Source organism: Oratosquilla oratoria, chromosome 27 (assembly GCF_046742065.1).
Source record: "Oratosquilla oratoria isolate Oo_2021 chromosome 27, ASM4674206v1, whole genome shotgun sequence".
Lineage (NCBI taxonomy): Eukaryota > Metazoa > Arthropoda > Malacostraca > Stomatopoda > Squillidae > Oratosquilla > Oratosquilla oratoria.
This window is the reverse complement of record NC_134803.1, coordinates 21,118,850-21,131,874: the sequence shown is the minus strand read 5'-3', so window position 1 is coordinate 21,131,874 and position 13,025 is coordinate 21,118,850.

Sequence of the window (13,025 nt, the reverse complement as noted above, 5' to 3'; positions counted from 1 at the left end):
AACTGGGAAAAATAGGCCTTGGACAAGGTTCTCACCTACTGCAATTTACTTCTCAAATTCTGGATATATGTATAAACATTCGTTTTCTCCTAATTAGATTTAAACCATTGTTCTTTGAATAAAGTCAAGGGCCCTCTAAAGGATCGCCCGTATAATAATTCAAAGGGTGAGAACCCCATGGCCTTATGGTTAGCTTCTCTGACGGAGAAGAGAATCCAATCGAGATTAGAGTCCCAACTGGATCCTGTATCTAGGCAATATTTGCGCAGTATGGCTTTCAGCGATTGATGGTCCTGCGAAACCATCATGAGCTAATTTCAATACACTGCTTCTGACTGAGCGAGGAAGTACAATTTGGTGTTTTCTGCCCATGTCTGTAGCTTATTATAGGTCTGTATACTCTCATCAAATTTCCATCTTGAAAACAGAAGCAAGAGATGGTGTCTATGTCTGCTTTGGTTTTGGCTATGTGTAGTAAGTAGGAGAGTATATCATCCTTTTGTTGACCCTGGATGAGTTCATCCTTGGTTAGGGTCTTATTGATTAAATCCTCCTTACCAAAGGATAGAGGAGAGTTGGGTAAAGACTTGAGTAAGGGTGAGGAATTTGAGGGTGGAGAAGAAGACGTTACCTTACTTTGGGATCGAGTTACAACACAGGCAGGAAACAGGGGGTTACAAAGAGACTAAGAGAACATAAGAACGATCTACGACATCACAGAACTTCAAATTTTCTGGTAGTGCACGTAGACACGCACGGACATTTACCAGAATGGGAGGAGGCACGCCCTATCTGGACCGGGCTAGAGAGAAAAATGAGAAAGCTGGTCGAGTCCGCATGCATAACATTGGGAAAGGTCAACAACGACAGAGAAGGATTCGTCAATTTGTCATTTGCAGCCGCCAGATTGGTTATGGAGGAGGGAGTATCGGGCCAATCAGCATGTGACATTCTGAGACGTCCAGCCGAATGAGCCATAAGGAGAGTATATACACTGTTCACACACGTTGTCTGTCACTGATGACTGATTGCCCAACCAACTGCCGTGCAGTGAAGACGTACCGCCGAAGCTCCGATTACAAAATTCCCGATACCCGAGCTATTCTCGATTTCTTCCGAGATCTCGCTCTGTCGGACGATTCATGTCCCCCTTAACTCTGCTGTAGACAACCATAGCCCCTGCGATCTGTAAAACTTGGTTGTTCTGCAGTAGAGGGGGGAAACCTCCCTCCCGGTCTCGTGCCTCTTGTAGCACAACCGGCATAGGCACGCGTGCTTGACCAGTCATCACCAGAGACTGAACCTGACTCCCCCACTCTCCCGTATCGAGCATCACCTCCCACGTCGAGATTTCAGCCCCCGTTTTACGGCTCGCGCAATGTCAGTGTATGCCTACGTTTTGCACTCTTTCCGCTAACCCGTTCGATTAACCCCATCGCCCCCGCCACCCACCCCTACAACAATCGCTTGACAATCACCACCCCTTTACCCAACACGTATAACACAAACAAAAACACTAGGACACAAGGACGCTTAACCCATTGCGCTCGACGCAATGGGTCGAGTCAGGATCCGGGACTCGCGTTCCAACACTAACCGACAATCACGAACCAAGGAATTATGGGACGCTCTAGCCAAACAAAACATATACATACATAAACTCATACCCCAACACAACGCATTTCTTCTTCTCACAGACGACACAAGCACTGAAACACTATGCCAGAAACAAACTAAGGACCAATTCTTAAGCAACGGATTCGACATTCAGGACCCACCAGAAATTAACGCTAATAGAACACTCGTAATCACACAAGTTGACCCACACGTAACAAACCACACACGACAAGAAATCAAAGCGGAAATTGAGAGACTTAACATAAACACTACAGTCACTGAAGTCATCATACTCCCATGCACAAAAACAGTCATAAAGATCAGATTTTAAACAACACAAATGGTGAAAGACTGCCTTCAGAAAGGAATCAAGATGTTCTGCCAATCCTTCCCCACACATGCACTCAGGAAAGACACATACACATACATCCCACAATGTAAATAACTGTTTTTCACTCGACCACACGCGCAAACACTGCCCACACCCATTCCCATACATGGCCTGCTGGAACTGTGCATCAATGGAACACAGAAGGACCGACTGCCACTGTGCAATAACAAAGTGCCTCCTCTGCCAAGGAGACCACCCAGCTATTGCAATGCGGTGCCTCAAGAAAAAGGAAAAGATTAAGGAAATCAACAAACAAACAAATCAACAAACACACACCAATACACAAATATACGCCTCTGCCACCAAGTCAAAACCCGCACTCCTCCCTACACCAACAACCACAACTTCAACTCTTCACCACATGACAACAGTAAACACAGGCATCACACTAGCTACACTTATGGATGCAGTAGAACCAGGCTCATTCCAAAACACACTCAACGCCATATACCAAGCCAACGGTCTCCCTACAGTCATAATCCCTCCACAAGCCATTAACACAACCCTATTAGCAAAGGCAGTTAAAGACCAAACACAACACACCATAACACCTAACAACACACAAATCACAGAACCCATGGAGACAACTGAACAAACACTAAAAAAACCTGCATCACCCACCGAAGACACTAATCCCCCACAAAAACAAAGATCAGCCAACCAAAAACCAAACAACCTGGGACTTCAAATTGTAGCACCAGTAACAAAAGACATACCAGCAGACCCCACATATGATACTCTCAAAACACTCATCAACAACCAAAAACTGAAAATAATATACACATCACCACAGCAGGAAAAAGGCATAATAGAGAAAATGGCCAATAACACAATCAACTTAACCAACTACTCCATAACGATAATAAGCGAAAAGAAATTCAAGAATCTCAAACAAGGATACTTCGACCTCCACAACAAGAACACAGAACACGAACCACACTGGACACACAACGCCGAATAAACAACAACTACACACTTCTACCTCAACATCATGGAACAAATACACATCATACAACACAACATAATACAGTGGACATTCGACAGAAGAAACGAACTCTGTAACATATACAACATAACAACACCAGACATAATACTTTTAAACTCGATAGGTACACCTGACAGACTGAAAATACACAATTACACAGTACACCGACGAAACGACTCTAATCAAGCACAAGCAGGCATAGCAATAGCCATTAAACATAACATTAAACACAAAATACTAGACGACTTTCAGGACAAAATACTAGCAGTCAAAATTGACACAAACCAAGCACCCATAATAATAGCAACTCTATACTTAACCCCCAGACGACCCCTCTTCCCTATAGATGACATACTAAGACTAACAAGAAAAAGACTACCTGTATACATATTAGGAGACATGAACGCCAAACATCACACACTAAGACACAACAATGCGAACACCATAGGAAGACAGATAGCACAACTAATACAGAGAGGACACTTAACACACTTAGGGCCAGACTTCCCCACCTGCATCACACACAACGGATAAGGAACACCAGACATAATACTAACAAACAGACATCATCACTTAAACTACAGAATCACACCAGGACAACTAACTACATCAGACCACATCCCAATACACTTAACACTGGCAACAAAACCCATAACAATACCTACACCAGAAAGATACACATTCCACAAAGCAGACTGGATAGGATTCAAGAACACACTAAACATAGAAAGAACAAAATACGACAGACAAAGACAGAGAATAGCACATAATAAACAATACATTAACGACAAACTCAACACATGGTACACTATGATACAACAAGCCATGGACAAACACATTCCCAAAACAAAACATAAAATTCTACCACACCCAAGACAATCAGATACATTAAAACTACTACAATGGCAATATCAACAGCTACAAACACAAGCACACAATACCGGCACATGGACACCACAAGCAAAACAAGCACTACGTGACATCCAAAATCAACTACTAGAAGAGAACAAACAATACGACGAACACTGGAACAATAAAATACGAAAGATAAACCTACAATACAATGACACCCAATACTTCTGGACACAAATTAAACGACTAACAGGAACACCTACTATCACCACCCCTTACATCATACACAATAACCACAAGATACACAAAGACAAAGAAAAAGAACACATATTCAGACAACACTGGAGAAAGATATTCAGAATCACACCAGCAGAAAACGCAACATTTGACATGGAACACGAAAGAACAATCACAACACAAGTACAAGAAATACAAGACGACACCCCTATCAATTTAGCTGACATGAGACGACTCGACCCAGACAACACACTCACAAAACCCTTTACACTAACTAACGTCAAACAGATAATAAAGAACTTCAAAGACAAGACACCTGGACAATCACAAGTAAACAAAATAATATTAACTAACATTCCAGACTCAACACTACAATTTCTCACAGAAATCTTCAATGAAACATTCAGCATGGGATACTTCCCCGACATATTCAAAACAGCTACACTAACATTCATACCCAATCACGGAAAAAAACTCACAGACATAAACAACTACAACCAATATCACTACTCGAAGTCCCAGGATAAATACTAGAAAAACTTATACTACAAAGACTACTCAAACATTTACACAATAACAACCTAATAAACGAAAACCAACATGTATTCACAAGAGGAAGAGGAACACACACAGCCATAGCCACACTATACGAAACAATAGCCATAAGTCAACGACACAACCACGGATGTAACATAGTATCACGAGACATAACAAAAGCATTTGACAAAATATGGTACACAGGACTTAAATACAAAATACACCAAACACCTCCCAGACATACTAACAAGGATACTCTGCAATTACCTCGACAAACAAGCACAAATACGAATACACCATTATACAGGAAGACCCTTCAACATATACAGTGGAGTCCCCCAAGGAAGCATCCTTTCACTAACACTATTCAACCTCTACACACACGACACCCCCAACCCGACACACGGAGTTACACACGTACAATTTGCAGATGCCTGACACAGATAATCACATACCCAAGCAAAAAAGGCAAAAACATGTTAGCACTAAAAACAAGCAGAACAATAGAAACAAACACTTATGAACAACAATGGAAAATACAAACAAACACAACAAAATTCCAACTACTAAACATATCAACACAGAAACCAGCAGAAATATGGATAGGAGACACACATATACACAAACAAAGAAACAAAAATACTAGAACTAACACTTGGAAACAGAGGTCTACAAACACACACAAATTATAACATGTGCGAAATCAATCGCACGTGATATCATACAAAATCAATGAGTATGGTAATAGGAATCACTGCCCTCCCCCAACATTGTAAATGTATAGATAGATAAATAAGAATAACTAGCCGTCATCCCAATGGGGTAAAAAAATCATACTCATTGAAAGAAAAAAAATGCATACGACATGTAGAAATCAAGACTCCCCACCCCACCATCACAACACAAAAATAAAATGGAAGAAAAAGAATACATACTCCCTAAAAATTCAAAACCTATAAATAGGCAAGAAATAGTCGCATACATTTCTAAAACAAAAATTATAAAAAATAAATAAAACAAAACAAATATATATATATATATATATATATATATAATATCTATATATATATTTATATATGTGTGTGTGTGTGTGTGTGCGTGTGTGTGTGCGTGTGTGTGTGCGTGTGCGTGTGCGTGTGTGTGTGCGTGTGCGTGTGCGTGTGCGTGTGCGTGTGTGTGTGTGTGTGTGTGTGTGTGTGTGTGTGTGTGTAAATGTCTAAAACTAACAAAATAACAGCCAACAACAATCAAAAACAGCTCAAGAAGAAGAACAGACGACCCGATCCTGCGGAAGATGGACCAGCCTTCAACCAACATTAAAATAATAACTAGGCATAGCTTCACAGCACAAAAAGTTAATAATTATATATGACCAAAGTAGCAAGTGGGTCTGCCCCAAATCTATTATAACTCTAAATGGCAAGCTTGTTATGACAAAGCTTCTTGTCGCATTTTTCTCTCTTTCTTAGTGTAATCTTGCCTTCTGTATGTATATATTTGTGAGTGCGTGTGTGCTTGTATACACATATACACAAACACACACACGCATATATATATATATATATTATATATATATATATGTATATATACATATGTATAATATATATATATACATATATATATACATATGTATATGTATATATATATATATATACATATATATATATACACATACATACATATACATATATATATATACATGTATATACATACATATATACATATATGGTTAAATTGAATGGCAAGATTATTATTGCAGTTTTTTATCTGCCTTTTCTTTTTCTCTGAGAACCTTTTTCCCTTCCACGGGAAGTTGTCTCATAATGTCACAATGAATATATATATATATATATATATATATATATATATATATATATATATATATATATATATATATATATATATATATATATATATATAACAAAATACAAAATATGTGTGAGAATTTGGAACTGTTTGGAGATTCCCGCTGAGCTCCAACGAGCACTCAAGGAACCATAGCCACCCTGCCCAAGTCCCTGAGAACGTAACGTGTAAGTCCAATTCAGAATATAGTGATTTGGTGTTGTATCACTTTGTACCATTTTACCCGGAGGTGCCTGGTTCTACCGGTCAAACGCCGTAAAATTTTTGCTGTTGCAGTTATTGAAATGAGCGGTGTACTTTCCTTCCTTCAGCAGCAAAGAAACTGGCAACGATCTTGGGGCATCAAGAATAAGATCATTAATGAAGAGTATACGTTGTCTGTGTCTCACCCAAAAGTAGCATGACGACTTCACATTTAATTCTGGTAATCTTTCACCGAGGAGGGCGTACCCCTCGAAGAAATAAAATCGCCTGGCGGCAGCTAGAATATTTTCTTCAGAACAAAGAGAAAGGAATCAAGGAAAATGGAGATGGGTTCAGCCATATCACTACGAAGGGGGCGTTCCTCACCTGAATGAAATTGCCTGACGACACTTGAATAGATATTAATGATATAAAATTATATGCACCGGAGAGTTCAGTATCAACAGATTGCGACCTCTTAAGTAATAGTTCAACTTGGAGTCTTTCAGTTAATAAGAGTTGTGCGTTCTCACCCACCTTTCCATCCTTCCCTCCTTCCTTTCTTCCCTTCTTCCTTCCTTCCCTCCTTCCTTCCTTCCTTCCTTCCCTCCTTCCTTCCTTCCTGGCTGGTTGGATGTTCTCTAACTCGTGTAAACTTAATTATAAACTATTTCGATTACACTGCTGTTATGTAGATTAGACTCCGACCCAAAACAAAGAATCGAATCGAGGGAAAGGAAGAATCCGATAAAAGAAAGAGAAGATAGGATGTGAAAGGAGGTCGAGAAAGGGGAAAAGATGATACGATGGGAGGAGCAAAGAGAGAGAGAGAGGTAGATAGATAGATAGAGAGAGAGAGAGAGAGAGAAAGAGAGAGAGAGAGAGAGAGAGAGAGAGAGAGAGAGAAAGAGAGAGAGAGAGAGAGAGAGAGAAGGGGGAAGGAGAGACACAGAGGGGAAAGGAGGTAGGTAGAGAGGGTGGGGGTAAAGGAAGAGAGAGAGGAAGGGAGGAAAGTAGTTCAGTGGTGAGCCACAAAACTCAAAACAAATATAAAAAACAAAACATTCGAAAATAGCTATAATGAATAATAATAGTAAATTAATATAATTACAAAATATTAAGAAAGGGACATATAGGGGCACTTAATACAAAACTTTAGGCTTTAAAAGGAATTGGTATTATCAATATTGAAAGTATTTTCACTGTGCCAACCGGGCGAGCTATGTCCTCAAACTTTCAGGATATAGATTCAACCTAGAAGTAGGCAGAAATAATCTTGCCAACCACGTCGCCATTGAATAGAATAGAGTTTTAGCCGAGGTAATCGAATGCAACAAAATTCGAAGATTTGAAATTCACTTAGATTTTTTCTTCTTTCTTTCTTTTTAGGAGGAAAGGTCTTCTGTCGCCATTTTTTTTTATACCTCATTGAAAGAGAGAAAGAGCAAAGGGAAGGAGGAAGAGGGGATAAATAAAATAAAGATGAATGTTAGCTCCACTGCCACTAACACTATCAGTAATTCTTCAGTCACTAACGTTATTCATCTGTAGGCCCCATGCCACTTACTTCACTTAAGTACGTTTCCACCAAATTTCTGTAACAAGTTGTATATATATATATATATATATACATATATATATATATATATATATTGTGACGGCGACGAGCTGAATCGTCGCGAGGCTCGGATAGACACAGTGGGAGGAGATTGGAAGAATACTAGGCCATTATAGACCCACTGGAGCAATTTAGGGTAAAATAGAATTCACAATTTGTACTTTTACAGAGTTCTGGGCGCCAGTTCTGTCATGACCGAGGACCACTCGGTCGCAATATGGATGAGGTACACAATATAGAAGGAACAAGAAAATAGCATGTGTGAATGCACAAAATATACATATATAATTCTTAATGGTGTTAACAAGATATTTCATAAAATATTGAAAATTGTCTTGTAAGGAGGTGACGGAGAAACCTGGCTGGAAGTCCTCGGAAGGTGGATTCGTTGGATAAGTAAGACCGGAACCCCGTGGCTCCAAGCTGGAAATCGAAATTAGCATAAACGTTCAGGCCTAATAGAAAAACAATCGGCAAGAATATGAACCAAAGATTGAAATCACTAAGTGGGTTAGACTGGGGTCGAGAGGAGAACGCGACGTGAAATTGACGTGTCGTGATGTGATGTGATGTGACGACGGTGTGATGTGATGTGATGTGACGACGGTGTGATGTGACGTGTGACGTGACGTGACGTGTGATGTGTGGCGTGTGACGTGTGACGTGACGTGGCGTGACGCGTGGCGTGACGTGTGGCGTGACGTGTGGCGTAGCGTGTGGTGTAGCGTGTGGCATAGCGTGTGGCGTAGAATTTAACAAAAGGAGATTCAAGTGTTAGACTGGAATGGCAAAATTGAAATGCCTGGCTAGGTCTAGGTTTGAAATTATACGTCAACTCACTGACTTAAGTAATAATCGACCTATAGGTCCCGAAGTGTCAAGACCGAAGAACATTTGGATTGCACAAATAACAAGAGATAACACCGGTTATACAATTATTACGGTTATTACACTGCAAAGGATTTTATGTTCAAAATTAGTCTATTACGAAAAAGGCAGGACTTAATAGAGGAACAAAGAAGGTAGGGTGCTTACCGCAGGATAAATCCAATACCGGTATGGGGCTAGGTTGTGTGAATTCTGGGCAGCAGACGAAGGGGGACCTGGCTCCGGTTCCGTTTTGGGCAGATTTTCTAGAACTAATAGAAGTAAACTGGGTAATGAATACTTACGTCAACTCGTGATTTTACACTGAGGATTGTGCCAGCTTGTGGCGATAATTCCAGCTGGTGGAGATGATTAATATTCACGTCAGCTTGTGACGTAATACTAAGGGTTGCGCCAGCTTGTGGCGATAGCTCCAGCAGGTGGAAGCGATGAATACTCACGTCAGTTTGTGACGTAATACTAAGGGTTGCGCCAGCTTGTGGCGATAGCTCCAGCTGGTGGAAGCGATGGTCACTCGTAGACGTCTGTCTTTTGAAAAAGTTTGTCTCTGACTGTCTCCTTTCTGGCTCCAGTCACCCCTGTCAGGTTACACCCTGCCCCATGGTTCCTCTAAAAAAAAAAAGGTGGCTAAGACAAAAAAAAATAACACAAAATCCTGTGCAGTACAACAAAAACAGAGGAAAATTGAACATTATTATTACTTGTGAGATGAAAAGGGAGGAAGGAATTGGTTAAAAACAAAGAAACTATTTCTTAGACCGATACAGTAAGCTTACGGACGAGAGAAAAAAAAAAGCGAAGGCCTGAACGAACAGAAAAGTTTCGTTCACAAAGAAAAGGGGAGAAGACACGTTTAGAGGAAAAGCGGTCTCCCAATGGAAACAAACGAAAAATTGTGGAACAAATCGTTCTGAATACGAAGGCATGAATAAATACATATAGGTACGTAATCATACACTCGCACACATACAGTATATAGGCTCATCTTCCAATTCTCAGTAGATCGTCGCTACATATATATACATATATATATATATATACATATATATATATATGTGTGTGTATATATATATATATATATTTATATATATAGTGGAACCTCGCTCGAATCTTACTCGTAATAAAAAATACTCAATAAGCGAAACAATTTTTCCATATGAATCAATGTAAAATACAATAATGCGTCCCATACTTAAGAAAAAGTACCCAAAAATAATTTTATATATACATATATTTATATATATATATATATATATATAGATAGATAGATACATAGATAGATAGATAGATAGATAGATAGATAGATAGATAGATAAATAGATAGATAGATATATTCACGTGTGTGTGTATATACATATATATTCATATATATATATATATATATATATATATATAATTATACATATGTATATATAATTATATATATATATATATATGTGTGTGTGTGTGTGTGTGTGTGTGTGTGTGTGTGTGTGTGTGTGTGTGTGTGTGTGTGTGTGTGTGTGTGTGTGTGTGTGTGTGTGTGTGTGTGTGTGTGTGTGTGTGTGTGTGTGTGTGCTTGTGTGTGTGTTCACCTTGGTCTTTCACCTTGGTCTTTGGATCACGTGTTGGACCCGTGATCCATACCTATTTCCCTCCCGGAAGAGAGCTCAGAGCTCGTATGACCGATCAATGTGTGTGTGTGTGTGTGTGTGTGTGTGTGTGTGTGTGTGTGTGTGTGTGTGTGTGTGTGTGTGTGTGTGTGTGTGTGTGCGTGCGTGTGTGTGCGTGTGTGTGTATGTGTGTGCGTGTGTGTGTATATGTGTGTGTGTGTGTGTGTGTGTGTGTGTGTGTGTGTGTGTGTGTGTGTGTGTGTGTGTGTGTGTGTGTGTGTGTGTGTGTGTGTGTGTGTGTGTGTGTGTGTGTGTGTGTATAAAATGTTTAATGAATGCTTTCTTATAGGCTTCATATTGGTTGATATCTTCCTTTTGCTGGAAAAATATGACAAACCTAGCTCTACCTTTCTCAGGATCTACATTTTTATATGTATATATATATATATATATACATATATATATATACATATATATATGTATATATATATACATATGTATTTATATATATATATATACATACATATATATATACATATATATATGCATATATATATATATATATATTTATATATATATGTATATATATATACATATATATATACATATATATATATACATATATATATACATATATATTTATATATATATATATATTGTCATCATATATGAACTAATTGCTTTAGTTTCACTCTAACCTTGAACAAGGTAATCTATCTCCCCGAAATCCATTGTTTGTTTGAGATCTATATACAGATTATCTGCAGTTATTTCATCAAAATTGTGTATTAACAATGAAAATGCTCTCAACTTAGTAACCTGAGAAACTTTTATTTTGTTACAAGACATTTCTATCTAATGTGAATCTTTCAACATAGAAATAATTTCCTTAGATTATCTGTCTAATTTTGCTAAATATTCTGTGTTAGTTTCACTTGTTTTTCTTTTTTAATCATTCTAACTAAAGAATCAATTAGGATCCTGATCACACTTAGACTGAAAATGTTTAATAAATGCCTTCTTTTAAGCTTTATATTGAATGATATCTTCCATTTGCTGGAAATTTGTTATAAGCCTAGCCCTACCCCTTCAGGATCTTCAGTTTCTTTAAAATTTTCTATTTTCCTTTTTTCATCTGTTATGGTTTTAGTGACAATTAAAGTGTCGATCAAAATGAGACACCTATTAAATGGTGTGAACCTCGTGCCGCTAAATTCCCGTATTCTTACCTTCAGTGTTTTTAAAATCGATTTGAATAGACTGCCTCCTATGGCTTTGTCACACGTGCATCAACCACGTCTTCCTAGACCCTCTCGTTTACTAGTTCGTCGTCCTTGTAGTCCCCACGTTCATTAGTAGTAGTAGTAGTAGTAGTAGTAGTAGTAGTAGTAGTAGTAGTAGTAGTAGTAGTAGTAGTAGTAGTAGTAGTAGTAGTAGTAGTAGTAGTAGTAGTAGTAGTAGTAGTAGTAGTAGTAGTAGTAGTAGTAGTAGTAGTAGTCCATCTCGTTCACTGTTGCTTGTAGCTCGTCCCCTCGTAGTCAGCATGCAATGCGTGGTTGTGGTTGCGTGCACGGATTGTTTGTGGTTGCGTGCATGGTGTGGTTGCGTAATCCTTTAGATTGGTGTATCCGTACACTCGTAGCCGTATCTTGCACTAAGTCCTGTAGATGTATTTTGCACTAATTTCAATCCCCAGTCTCTTCGTTAGTAGCGTTACGTTTCCTCCGTTTCGTCCCCAGCTGCCGACACCGTTACCTCTGTCACCACTGTTCCCCTCTCTGGTCTCTATGTGCCGTCTTTCTTTCGTGCATTTCCTTTCCTATGGTACGTCTTTCACTTTCTACTTTCTTTTCAACCCTGTCGTTGTTGTGTAAGATTATTCACTCACTATTTTCATCTGTAGGAAGTTTCAGTTTGTATTACTCTGTCTAAGAAAGGGGAATTAAATGGAGTTTAATTTTTCTTTTCTTCCTGAATAAATTCACTTGGTTCCTTAAATTACACCAAGGGACTCCCGTCAAGAATCCTCAATTTGTTTAGTAGATCAGTTCTGCAATGACGTCATGATTTATTTAGTCAAATGATCTTTACTTTTATATTTAAGGTCCTCCTCTAAGGGCGTGATCTTGCAATCGTTTACTAATTTAATTTTCTCCTCCTCCTATCTTTCTCCAATCTTAAAGGTTGTGACAAACCCCGTATATAATACTGCTTACTCAAGCAATCTCGAAATCAATGCACATTTGACTTAGTTTACAG